Source organism: Macaca thibetana, chromosome 6, assembly GCF_024542745.1.
Source record: "Macaca thibetana thibetana isolate TM-01 chromosome 6, ASM2454274v1, whole genome shotgun sequence".
Taxonomy (NCBI): Eukaryota; Metazoa; Chordata; class Mammalia; order Primates; family Cercopithecidae; genus Macaca; species Macaca thibetana.
The window spans coordinates 137381745-137395957 of NC_065583.1; the positions used below are offsets into that span (position 1 = coordinate 137381745).

Sequence of the window (14213 nt, forward strand, 5' to 3'; positions counted from 1 at the left end):
GGTGAAACCCCGTCTCTACTACAAATACAAAAATTAGTTGGGCATGGTGGCACGCGCCTGTAGTCCCAGCTACTCAGGAGGCTGAGGCAGGAGAATCACTTGAACCAGGGAGGCAGAGATTGCAGTGAGCCGGGATTATGCCACTGCACTGCAGCCTGGCCACAAAGCGAGACTCCATCTCAAAAAAAAAAAAAAAAAAAAAAAAAACAAGAAGGAATTCAGTGGTTACCTACTACAGTCATGGCCTGCAAATTAAGAAACAGCATGCTTCTTTTCCTTAGGGAGTCATGCTTGGGAAACAAAAATATCAATATGGCATGTTTAAATTCTATTTGGGAAGCAGCACCACTAAGACAAACATTGCAGAACTTAAATACCAATATAAGTGTGGACAAACAGAATAGACACGCCTCCCTAAGTGTCTAACTTTTCTCTGGGAGCATGTAGACCAGGGGGAAGACTACAGCTAAATCACAGGTAGCTGTGGGTGTGGTCGAGAATAGGAAAATGGCGCATCCTGGAACTGCAAGGGGCCAGTTTGTCTAGGCTAATATGAGGGCCAGTCTGGGGGAGAGCTGTGGAGTAGAAGTTTGGCTAAAGGGGAAAGAATGGAAAAGAAGCAGGAAGGTGCCTGCCTGACCTGCTGGGGCTGCTGTCTTGGTCTTTGGGGAATTGATTGAAGTATCAGGAAATGTTCTGCTTTCCTCTCCGGGCAATTACTACATGAAACAGCTTCTGGAGCTTTTCATGTTGCTCTGGGAACACAGTTTCCTGCAGTTGGAGGGGAGGCCACAGGCTTTCCTGGTTGGGGTACCTCCCAGGACCAATCTCACAAAGGCACAGCGAGGGGCCTCGCTGGAAGCACATTCAGAATCATTCTTCCAGGTTGAGGGGCATGTCGCAGTCGTCAGGCTGGCTCTGCACAGGGATGGCCCCGGGTTAGTGCTGCAGATTCCATCTGCCATCAGCTTTCAAGCTTTCTTCCAAATCTAGTAGGGATTATCAGCTGTGTGACAGGAAATGGCTGTGGTGTGCAATTGTAAGTGGATCTGCACGTCAACCTTTTCAAAACCTTCCCAGACCTCCCCTCACCACCAAAGGAAAAGAATATTCACTCACCAGCAGCAACAGCGGCAGCAGCCCCCAGACACCTGAAATTCTCCCCTATGATAAAGTCATTTCCTGGGATTCAGTTTATCTCATATTTCTAGAGGGGAAAACTGAAGCTCACAAAGTGTAGGCAGCTCATTGAGGGAATCGGCATTTGGATCTGGATTTTCAACATGGATGCCAGTATTTTGTTTTGTTTTGTTTTTTCTACTCATCAGCACAGCTCCTATTGCTTCAGTGTGAATTTATCAGGCCAGCTCTTGTGCGTGAGGAGAGGCAAAAAGAGGGCAGACTGTGGATGGGCAGCACAGGGACACTTAGAGGTGCAGGAGAAGCATCATTTCAGGCTAAGCTACAACTAGCCAGAGCAAAATTAAAAATTCATTTGTGTTTGCTTCCTGCTATCATGTTTTTCTCTGGAGGGATTGGGTTGTATCCCCCTCAGGGATATTTCTGAAGGAAGTTGGATAGCTTGGGCTATCCCAAAGTCTCTAAAAAGACTTTCCTTAGCACCAATGGCCTAATGAGGTTTTTACAAAGGCCACATTTGGCCAAGAGGTGGGCGAATACAGCATATACAAGATTCTTTCCGTCAGCGACAGAATCCCAAATCAAACTAAAATAGGCACAAAATAAATGTGTTGTTTCACTCAACCAGAAAGAACGGGGACCTCAAGAGTGACTGGACTCAGAAATGTAGAGGATGCTTTCACATCTCTGTCCATTTCAATGCCCTGCTTCTGTCTGGATTGGCTCCATTCTCTCCCGCTAAATACGAGCTTCTGCAGACAGCTGCAGGCCTACATTATTCCAGTTTGTGACCCTGGAGGAAGCAGAGAGCGGCCGTCTTCCAGTGTCATACTGAAAATTTCAGGGGAGGGCTCTGAATAGGTCTGTTTTAGTCAGATATTCAGCCTCTAAACCAACCACCACAGCAAGTTTCATGGAATACTCAAATTGGCCAGACTGGGATGTGTATTTGCTTATGTGGATGTGGGTAGTCAAGCTCCCAGCAGTAAATAGATGGCTCACTCAGACTAAGGAACTTCAAAATCATTCAATGACAGGACTACTCACGAAGGTCTGCCAGCATCCAAGGAAGCCAGCCAAGGGGGTGCAGTATCTCAAGGCTGGAAAGCTCTTACCATCCTGAAGCCTGAGGGTCAAGGGGAAGGGGAAATTCCTGGAACGAGGAGAGGTGGCCATATGGAAAGCCTCCCTGACAGACAGATGCTGTGGCCTTCAGTAGAAAAGTGCAGCCAACTGTCCCCAAGCTGGCAGAGAAATCACTAGGAGAAAAAATATTTCTACCTCCCTCTTCTTCCTTCCTCCAGTACCCTGCCAAAGGTTTTCAATGATCAAACCCAAAGGGAAGCCAGAGAGAATGGGACCCCTTGATGCATCCATGCTAGCCAGGAAGGTGGAGAGAGGATCTGGAAGGGCAGTTAGAATATATGCTATAGAGTACTATGATTGACATTCCCAGCATGAATGTAGAATCTTGAGGAGAAGACTTACAAAAGAAAAGCAGGTTGCTCCTACCATAAAAAGTGAGAAAAGTGCTGAGCGGTTCAACATAACAAATGTCCATTACAAATTATAGAGAAGGAGCTGGTGCCCAGGGCCTGCGCACAGTAATTTTACAACCAGATGAAGGCTCTGAGATCCAAAAGACATCACTGCCAGGCAGAAGTCCATAGGGCTGGAAGACCTGACTCTGTCACCAATGCTCTGCCCATCAGAGCCCACTATAATCTCTCTCTCCTCTCAGTACCCACCCACTCACAGCAGAAGCCCTCTGGGCACTGCCATTTGTGCCACTGCATTACTTGATCTCTGTTTTTACATAGGCCTCAATTCCTCAACTAGGTTTAAAACTGGCATCCAGCCTAGGGATTCATACCAAACAGATGTTTCATAAATTTTGGCGATAAAACACTGCTGACTCTAGGCAGAGAAAAAGTGTGACTTTTTTTTCAGTTATTTGAGCTCTATGTCTACCCCCAGCCCTTTTTTTTTCCTCTCATTAAATAAATAATGCAAGATAGAGGATAAAATGGATCTGGTTTGGGGGCTGGTGAAATGGTGCAATCATTTTTAAAGGCCAGGCATGGTGGCTCATGCATGTAATCCCAGCACTTTGTGGGACTGAGGCAGGTGGATCACCTGAGGTCAGGAGTTCGAGACCAGCCTGGCCAACATGGCAAAACCCTGTCTCTACTAAAAATACAAAAAGTAGCTGAGCTTGATGACACATGCCTGTAGTTCCAGCGACTCGGGAAGCTGAGGCAGGAGAATCGCTTGAACCCAGGAGGCAGAGGTTGCAGTGAGCTGAGATCATGCCAGTGCACTCCAGCCTGGGTTACAGAGGGAGACTCTGTCTCAAAAAATAATAATGGAGTGGGTTGAGGGTCAGGAGCAAGATGGCCGAATAGGAACAGCTCCAGCCTCCAGCTCCCAGCACGAGCGACACAGAAGACGGGTGATTTCTGCATTTTCAACTGAGGTACTGGGTTCATCTCACTGGGGAGTGCCGGACAATCAGTGCTGGTCAGCTGGTGCAGCCCAACCAGTGAGAGCTGAAGCACGGCGAGGCATCGCCTCACCTAGGAAGCGCAAAGGGGAAGAGAATCCCTTTTCCTAGCCAAGGGAAACTGAGACACACAACACCTGGAAAATCGGGTAACTCCCACCCTAATACTGTGCTTTACCAAGGGTCTTAGCAAATGGCACACCAGAAGATTATATCCCACACCTGACCCGGAGGGTCCCATGACCATGAAGCCTCCCTCATTGCTAGCACAGCAGTCTGAGATCTAACTGCAAGGCAGCAGCAAGGCTGAGGGAGGGGCGCTGCCATTGCTGAGGCTTATGTTGGTAAACAAAGCCTCTGGGAAGCTTGAACTGGGTGGAGCCCATCACAGCTCAAGGAGGCCTGCCTGTCTCTGTAGACTCCACCTCTGGGTGGAGTCTGACAGCTGTCTGACAGCTTTGAAGAGAGCAGTGTATCTCCCAGCACGGAGGTTGAAATCTGAGAACGGACAGACTGCCTGCTCAAGTGGGTCCCTGACCCCTGAGTAGCCTAACTGGGAGACATCCCCCACTAGGTGCAGACCAACACCTCACACCTCACATGGCAGGGTACACCCCTGAGACGAAGCTTCCAGAGCAAGAATCAGACAGCAGCACGCGCTGTTCAGCAATATTCTATCTTCTGCAGCCTCCACTGCTGATACCCAGGCAAACAGGGTCTGGAGTGGACCTCAACCAATCTCCAACATACCTACAGCTGAGGGTCCTCACTGTTAGAAGATAAACGAACAAACAGAAAGGACACCCACACCAAAACCCCATCAGTACATCACCAGCATCAAAGACTAAAGGCAGATAAAACCACAAAGATGGGGAAAAAGCAGGGCAGAAAAACTGGAAATTCAAAAAATCAGAGCACATCTCCCCCTCCAAAGGAACGCAGCTCATCGCCAGCAACGGATCAAAGCTGGATGGAGAATGACTTTGATGAGTTGAGAGGAGAAGGCTTCAGTCGATCAAACTTCTCAGAGCTAAAGAAGGAACTATGTACCCAGCGCAAAGAAACTAAAAATCTTGAAAAAAGAGTGGAAGAATGGATAACTAGAATAATCAATGCAGAGAAGGCCATAAACAAACTGACAGAGATAAAAACCATGACATGAGAAATATGTGACAAATGCACAAGCTTCAGTAACCGACTTGATCAACTGGAAGAAAGAGTATCAAAGATTGAAGATCAAATGAATGAAATGAAGTGAGAAGTCTAGAGAAAAAAAAAGGAAAAAGAAATGAACAAAGCCTCCAAGATATGTGGGATTATGTCAAAAGACCAAATCTAAGTCTGATTGGTGTACCTGAAAGTGATGGGGAAAATGGAACCAGGTTGGAAAACACTCTTCAGGATATCATCCAGGAGAATTTCCCCAGCCTAGTAAGGCAGGCCAACATTCAAATTCAGGAAATACAAACAACACCACAAAGATACTCCTCGAGAAGAGCAACTCCAAGACACATAATTGTCAGATTCACCCAAGTTGAAATGAAGGAAAAAATGTTAAGGGCAGGCAGAGAGAAAGGTCGGGTTACCCACAAAGGGAAGCCCATCAGACTAACAGCAGATCTCTAGGCAGAAACTCTACAAACCAGAAGAGAGTGGGGGACAATATTCAACATTCTTAAAGAAAAGAATTTTCAACCCAGAATTTCATATCCAGCCAAACTAAGTTTCATCAGTGAAGGAGAAATAAAATCCTTTACAGACAAGCAAATGCTTAGAGATTTTGTCACAACCAGGCCTGCCCTACAAGAGATCCTGAAGGAAGCACTAAACATGGAAAGGAACAACCAGTACCAGCCATTGCAAAAACATGCCAAAGTGTAAAGACTATCGATGCTAGGAAGAAACTGCATCAATGAACGAGCAAAATAACCAGCTGATATCACAATGACACGATCAGATTCACACATAACAATATTAACCTTAAATGTAAATGAACTAAATGGTCCAATTAAAAGGCACAGACTGGCAAATTGGATAAAGAGTCAAGACCCATCAGTTTGCCGTATTCAGGAGACCCATCTCACATGCACAGACATACATAGGCTCAAAATAAAGGGATGGAGGAAGATCTACCAAGCAAATGGAGAACAAAAAAAAGCAGGGGTTGCAATACTAGTCTCTGATAAAACAGACTTTAAACCATCAAAGATCAAAAGAGACAACGAAGGCCATTACATAATGGTAAAGGGATCAATTCATCAGGAAGAGCTAACTATCCTAAGTATATATGCGCCCAAACAGGAGGACCCAGATTCATAAAACAAGTCCCTAGAGACCCACAAAGAAACTTCGACTCCCACACAATAATAATGAGAGACTTCAACACCCCACTGTCAACATTAGACAGATCAACGAGACAGAAAGTTAAAAAGGATATCCAGGAATTGAACTCAACTCTGCACCAAGTGGACCTAATAGACATCTACAGAACTCTCCACCCCAAATCAACAGAATATACATTCTTCTCAGCACCCCATCGCACTTATTCCAAAATTGACCACATAGTTGGAAGTAAAACACTCCTCAGCAAATGCAAAAGAACAGAAATTATAACAAACTGTCTCTCAGACCACAGTGCAATCAAACTAGAACTCAGGACTAAGAAAATCAATCAAAACTGCTCAACTACATGGAAACTGAATAACCTGTTCCTGAATGACTACTGGGTACATAACGAAATGAAGGCAGAAATAAAGATGTTCTTTGAAACCAATGAGAACAAAGATACAACATACCAGAATCTCTGGGACACATTTAAAGCAGTTTGTAGAGGGAAATTTATAGCACTAAATGCCCACAAGAGAAAGCAGGAAAGATCTAAAATTGACACCCTAACATCACAATTAAAAGAACTAGAGAAGCAAGAGCAAACACATTCAAAAGCTAGCAGAAGACAAGAAATAAGTAAGATCACAGCAGAACTGAAGGAGATAGAGACACAAAAAACCCTCCAAAAAATCAATGAATCCAGGAGCTGGTTTTTTGAAAAGATCAACAAAATTAATTGATAGACCACTAGCAAGACTAATAAAGAAGAAAAGAGAGAAGAATAAAATAGATACAATAAAAAATGATACAGGGGATATCATCACCAACCCCACAGAAATACAAACTACCATCAGAGAATACTATAAACACCTCTACGCAAATAAATTAGAAAACCTAAAAGATATGGATAATTTCCTGGACACTTACACTCTCCCAAGACTAAAACAGGAAGAAGTTGAATCCCTGAATAGACCAATAGCAGGCTCTGAAGTTGAGGCAATAATTAATAGCCTACCAACCAAAGAAAGTGCAGGACCAGACGGATTCACAGCGGAATTCTACTGGAGGTACAAGGAGTAGCTGGTACCATTCCTTCTGAAACTATTCCAATCAATAGAAAAAGAGGGAATCCTCCCTAACTCATTTTATGAGGCCAACATCATCCTGATACCAAAGCCTGGAAGAGATACAACAAAAAAAGAGAATTTTAGACCAATATCCCTGATGAACATCAATGCAAAAATCCTCAATAAAATACTGGCAAACTGAATCCAGCAGCACATCAAAAAGCTTATCCACCATGATCAAGTGGGCTTCATCCCAGGGATGCAAGGCTGGTTCAACATTCGCAAATCAATAAACATAATCCAGCATATAAACAGAACCAAAGACAAAAACCACATGATTATCTCAATAGACGCAGAAAAGGCCTTTGACAAAATTCAACAGCCCTTCATGCTAAAAACTCTCAATAAATTTGGTATTGATGGGCGGCGGGTGCCTGTAGTCCCGGCTACTGGAGAGGCTGAGGCAGGAGAATGGTGGGAACCCGGGAGGCGGAGCGTGCAGTGAGCTGAGATCCGGCCACAGCACCCCAGCCTGGGCGACAGAGCGAGACTCCGTCTCAAAAAAAAAAAAATTTGGTATTGATGGAACATATCTCAAAATAATAAGAGCTATTTATGACAAACCCACAGCCAATATCATACTGAATGGGCAAAAACTGGAAGCATTCTCTTTGAAAACTGGCAAAAGACAGGGATGCCCTCTCTCACCACTCCTATTCAACATAGTGTTGGAAGTTCTGGCCAGGGCAATCAGGCAAGAGAAAGAAATAAAGGGTATTCAGCTAGGAAAAGAAGTCAAATTGTCCTTGTTTGCAGATGACATGACTGTATATTTAGAAAACCCCATCATCTCAGCCCAAAATCTCCTTAAGCTGATAAGCAACTTCAGCAAAGTCTCAGGATACAAAATTAATGTGCAAAAATCACAAGCATTCTTATACACCAGTAACAGACAAACAGAGAGCCAAATCATGAATGAACTTCCATTCACAATTGCTTCAAAGAGAATAAAATACCTAGGAATCCAACTGACAAGGGATGTAAAGGACCTCTTCAGGGAGAACTACAAACCACTGCTCAGTGAAATAAAAGAGGACACAAATAGAAGAACATTCCATGCTCATGGATAGGAAGAATCAATATCATGAAAATGGCCATACTGCCCAAGGTAATTTATAGATTCAGTGCCATTCCCATCAAGCTACCGATGACTTTCTTCACAGAATTGGAAAAAACTGCTTTAAAGTTCATATGGAACCAAAAAAGAGCCCACATTGCCAAGACAATCCTAAGTCAAAAGAACAAAGCTAGAGGCATCACGTTACCTGACTTCAAACTATACTACAAGTCTACAGTAACCAAAACAGCATGGTACTGGTACCAAAACAGAGATATAGACCAATGGAACAGAACAGAGCCCTCAGAAATAATGCCACACATCTACAGCCATCTGATCTTTGACAAACCTGACAAAAACAAGAAATGAGGAAAGGATTCCCTATTTAATAAATGGTGCTGGGAAAATTGGCTAGCCATAAGTAGAAAGTTGAAATTGGATCCTTCCCTTACTCCTTATACGAAAATTAATTCAAGATGGATTACAGACTTAAATGTTAGACCTAATATCATAAAAGCCCTAGAAGAAAACCTAGGTAATACCATTCAGGACATAGGCATGGGCAAAGACTTCATGTCTAAAACACCAAAAGCAACGGCAACAAAAGCCAAAATTGACAAATGGGATCTAATTAAACTAAAGAGCTTCTGCACAGCAAAAAAAACTATCATCAGAGTGAACAGGCAACCTACAGAATGGGAGAAAATTTTTGCAATCTACTCATCTGACAAAGGGCTAATATCCAGAACCCAGAAAGAACTCAAACAAATTTACGAGAAAAAAATAAACAACCCCATCAAAAAGTGGGCAAAGGATATGAACAGACATTTCTCAAAAGAAGACATGCATACAGCCAACAGTTACATGAAAAAATGCTCATAATCACTGGCCATCAGAGAAATGCAAATCAAAACAACAATGAGATACCATCTCACACCAGTTAGAATGGCAATCATTAAAAAGTCAGGAAACAACAGGTGCTGGAGAGGATGTGGAAAAATAGGAACACTTTTACACTGTTGGTGGGATTGTAAACTAGTTCAACCATTATGGAAAACAGTATGGCGATTCCTCAAGGATCTAGAACTAGAAATACCATATGACCCAGCCATCCCATTACTGGGTATATACCCAAAGGATTATAAATCATGCTGCTATAAAGACACATGCACACATTATGTTTATTGAGGCACTATTCACAATAGCAAGGACTTGGAATCAACCCAAATGTCCATCAGTGACAGACAGGATTAAGAAAATGTGGCACATATGCACCATGGAATACTATGCAGCCATAAAAAAGGATGAGTTCCCTACAAAGGACACGGATGCAGCTGGAAACCATCATTCTCAGCAAACTATCACAAGAACAGAAAACCAAACACCACATGTTCTCACTCATAGGTGGGAACTGAACAATGAGATCACTTGGACTCTGGAAGGGGAACATCACACACTAGGGCCTATTATGGGGAGGGGAGAGTGGGAGGGATTCCACTGGGAGTTATACCTGATGTAAATGATGAGTTCATGGGTGCTGATGAGTTGATGGGTGCAGCACACCAACATGGCACAAGTATACATATGTAATAAACCTGCACGTTATGCACATGTACCCTAGAACTTAAAGTATAATAAAATAATAATAATAATAATAACGATAAAAATTTTAAAAATTAAAAATCTGTGTCCTGGACACAGGGAACCAAGGCAGTGGCCCAGCCCCAGTAAACTGTGTGGCTTACAAGGCCTGTCATTCACTCTCTCTGGATCTTGGATTCTCTTCCCTACTAATTGAGATGCTTCAGTGACTTACCAGCCTCAGTGCTATTGATACTCTGGGCTGCATAATTCTTTCCCGGGGTCAGGGACTGCCTGTGCATTGTAAGGTGCTTAGCCACATTCCTGGCCTCTACCCAGTAGATGCCAGCGGCAACCTCCACCCCCTCCCCACCAAGTATGACAAACAAAAAAGTCTCCAGAGATTGCCAAAACTGCCCTGGGAACAAAATTATACCTCCTTCTCCTCTTGAAAACCACTGGGCTAGATGGCTTCTGACCTGTTGAAATAAAGGCTTGGTTTCATGTTTTTGAGACTGAAAATAACAAGGACAAATACAAGACAGAAATTTACTTTTCTCTTATATCAAAGTCGGTGATGATAAGGCAGCTCTTCTCTGTGAAGTTATTAAGGACCCAGACCTCTTTTATCTTGTTGTTTTGCCATCCACAGGGTTTTCTCTAGGCTGGTCCATGTTGGTCTGCCACTGCATCCAATCAACAGGATGGAAGAAAGGGGAGAGGGATAAGTAGGTTCACGTAATCACTGTCATCTCATTGGCCAGAATTTAGTCACATGGCCATATCTAACTACAAAGGAGACTGGGAAAGATAGTCTTTCTAATGGGCTGCATGAGCCCAGCTTAATTCATTTAAAATCACAACTTGGACTGTTCTTCACCTACTTTTTTTTTTTTTTTTTTTGGTTGGTGGGGGAAAATGTTTGGGAAATGTGTCCTCAGCGAATTTGGGGAGGTGGGAATTCAGTTCTCTCCATGCTCTTTATTTCCTTCCCTTCCTCAAACCTCAGAGCCTCCAAGGCCCAGCTGTCTGTATCATAGATAGAATTCCAGCTGCCTGACAGATCCGTCCAAAAAGCTCAGAGCTGGTTGTCTTCATACTGAGGAAAAATTCTGAAGGTCAGCTCTCAGTATTTTAGTAGTTGCAGAGAGAACTACATTCTGCCGAGGGCTCTGGGAGTGAACCTGAAGCCATGTTTAAAGAGGCTTGTGTGAAAAGAGAGATGTAAGAGATTTGAAGATCACAGCGAGCCCTGAAAAGTCAGATTCTGCCCAGAATCGGATGACTTCTGATAGCAGTGGCGGGAGCGTCCAGAGGCAAGGGGAGAACCGAAACTTTTTGCATCTCTTAGTGTGGCGTCTTTAGCTTTGCCTCTAAAATTGCTCATTTATTAATCTACTTAATACATAATTTTATTAATAAACTCACAAATTCAATTGTTTTCTCTTCTAGATTGGAATGTCATGTATGTTAGACTGTTTCTCCTCTGCTAGCTGATAATAGCACAGCAGAGATAAGGTTTAAAATCCCCAATACTCTGCATTTAATAGTAGAGTTATCCCTCAATATCCGCAGGAAGTTGGCTCCAGGACTTTCTGTGGATACCCATACCCGAGGATGTTCAAGTCTCTGGTATAAAATGGCATAGTATTTGCGTACAACCTATGTGCATTCTCTTGTACAGTTTAAATCATCTCTAGATTACTTATAATACCTAATACAATGTAAATGCTATGTAAATAGTTGTTACACTGTGTTGTTTAGAAAATAATGACCAGGAAAAAAGTCCGTCCATGTTCAGGACAGATGCAATTTTTTTCAAATATTTTTATTCACGTTTGGGTGAATCCACAGATGTGGAAGGCCAACTGTACTTATTACATGTGTAGTTCATTATACAGTATATGTAACTATCTAATTATACAACATATAATTATCCACTGCAACATATAGTTACCTATTATAATATATAATTACATAACATTTTACAGATAAGCTGTAAAAGAAAAAACATAAACTGTAGGAAACCAAGAGCACTCAATATAGGAAAGAGAGTGCTAAATTGAACTACGCTTGATTCTTAGTTCAAGAAAGTCAGGATGGGTGAGATTGTGTTTTTCTCTGTTACATAACAAAATTGGCCTTCTAAGTTAGAGTTTGTTAATTCTCAAGCATTTAATTTCATGCATTTTCAGTAGACTATTGGCTATAATTACTGTAATTTTTAAATTTTTTATTGTGAAGTATCATACGCATGCAGAAAAGTACACTAGTATGTATATGAATTATCATAAATGAAAAATATAAACAAATTACTATGAAGTGAACACTCATCTGTCCATCTCCGCAGGATAAGAAATGAAAAACACTACCACTGCTCAAAAGCCCCCTCATGCCCTTTCCCAATTACCACTCTATTCCTTCCTCAAAAGATAAACACTGTGCTTACTTAACAGTATAATTTCATTTTGCCTGTTTTTTAACTTTATATAAGTTGAATCATACCTTCTTCTTCTTCTCCTTCTCCTTCTCCTCCTCCTTTTTTTCCGAGATGGAATCTCGCTCTGTCACCCAGGCTGGACTCCGCCTCCCGGGTTCAAGTAATTCTCCTGCTCCAGGTTCCTGAGTAGCTGTGACTACAGCCCCCGGCCCACCCCAACCACTCCTGGCTAATTTTTTATATTTTTAGTAGAGACAGAGTTTCACCATGTTGGCCAGGCTGGTCTCGAACTCCTGACCTCAAGTGATCTGCCCACCTTGGCCTCCCAAAGCTCTGGGATTACAGATGTGAGTCACTGCACCTGGCCAAATCATGCATTTTCTTAAAGCATTCTTAGAGGAAAACATTGGGTGCTCGTGTTTACCATTGAGTCAATAAGATGGGATATTTTAAATAGGGACTGCCTTGAAATTTAGAACATAGAGTAAGTGAAATTTTGTCTCTTTATGAAAAATGTCTATCTCTAGATAGACTTATTCCACCAGAAAAAAGAGCAAGGCTGTGACTGCTCAGTTTAAGAGATCTAGAAGCTTTTTCTAGGAGGCAGCAACTTGTCCCCAAATAAAATAGTTATGTTCTCTTTGACAAGAACGCAGAAAGTTCCCACAGTCAATCACACACTAACAGATGGGATTTAGTGACTGGGGAAAAAAAGCATGCAAATAAAACTTCAAAGAGACAGAAAGATTGAAGAAAGAGAAAGATAAGATTTTGCCTTATTTATTTTAGAAGTGGTTGTTAAATAAAGTCACTCATAATACATTTGTCTTTCTGTTTTGTTTATAGATCACGGTAACTACTTGAGACCGGGCACGGTGACTCATGCCTGTAATCCCAGCACTTTGGAACGCTGAGGGAGGGAGATCACTTAAGTTCAGGAGTTCAAGACCAGCCTGGCCAACGTGGTGAAACCCTGTCTCTACTAAAAATATAAAAATTAGCTGGGCTTGGTGTCTCATATCTGTAATCCCAACTACTCGGGAGGCTGAGGCAGGAGAATCTCTTGACTCCAGGAGGCAGAGGTTGCAGTGAGCAGAGATCAAGCCACTGCATTCTAACCTGGGCAACAGAGGGAGACTCCTTCTCAAAAAAAAAAATAATAATAATAATAATAATAACTACTTGAACCAGGAAAGGGAAGAAGAAAATGGAAAATTAAAGAATTAGAGTTTACATTTATCAGTTTTTGCTAAATTTTGTTGTGTAACAACCAACCTCTAAACATCAATAGCCTAAAGCAATAAAGGCTTTTGCCTTACTTATATTACTTCAGCTGCAGTGAGCTGCCACTGTGTTCCACATGTCTTTTTCTTCCATAACACAAGCTTAAGAAGCAGTTTGATCTGGGATATATCATTCCTAAGGCAGAGGAAAAAGAAAAAGAGATGGCAGAGCTACTCAGTGACTACTAAAACTTCTGCTTGGCCCTGACATGTGTCACTTGCTGCTTAGATTTCATTAACAAAGCAAGTCACTTGGCCAAGCTTGACATTAGTTGACATTAGTCCTTTCTAGAGACAGCAGATCATTAGAACAGTGCAGACTATTACAGGAGTCATTTTCAAATGAAGATCAGTCAGAAATTATAATACAAAGATCAGGGTGAAAGGGAAGTAGTTCCCCAAAATTCAACGTGCACAATCAGAATCTACCCATTTGTAGATTACCCATTCATGTAAGAAAATCCACTAAATAATTCATAATATATGCCTTAGATATGTTAGAAGCCCATATAGTTCATAAAAGAACAGTGACTTCTTTAGGAAGCATCTTTCACTCTGTGCACTGGATTTCCAATACATTGTTTTGTTCTCTGGAAGAGTGTGAAGAATTCTCAGATGAAAGGAAGAGCCGTAGCCTAATCCCTGCTTTGTACCCAGAAGCCTCTGCTTACAGCCTGGATTTTCAGTATCTCTTCTGTTCTATAATCCTCCTCTATATGGACTCCTGTGAGGATACAAATTATCTATCTTCAGC

General features: G+C 42.2%; 1 long non-coding RNA gene across 1 annotated transcript in view; it reads left to right on the plus strand.

Annotated features, from left to right (window-relative positions):
- LOC126957095 (uncharacterized) overlaps positions 1–13959 on the plus strand; it is a 94730-nt gene extending 80771 nt beyond the window's left edge. Inside the window, exon 4 of the long non-coding RNA XR_007726641.1 lies at positions 13023–13959. This is a non-coding gene — a long non-coding RNA (uncharacterized LOC126957095). The remainder of the gene's footprint in view (positions 1–13022) is intronic.
- The last annotated feature ends 254 nt before the right edge of the window (positions 13960–14213 follow it).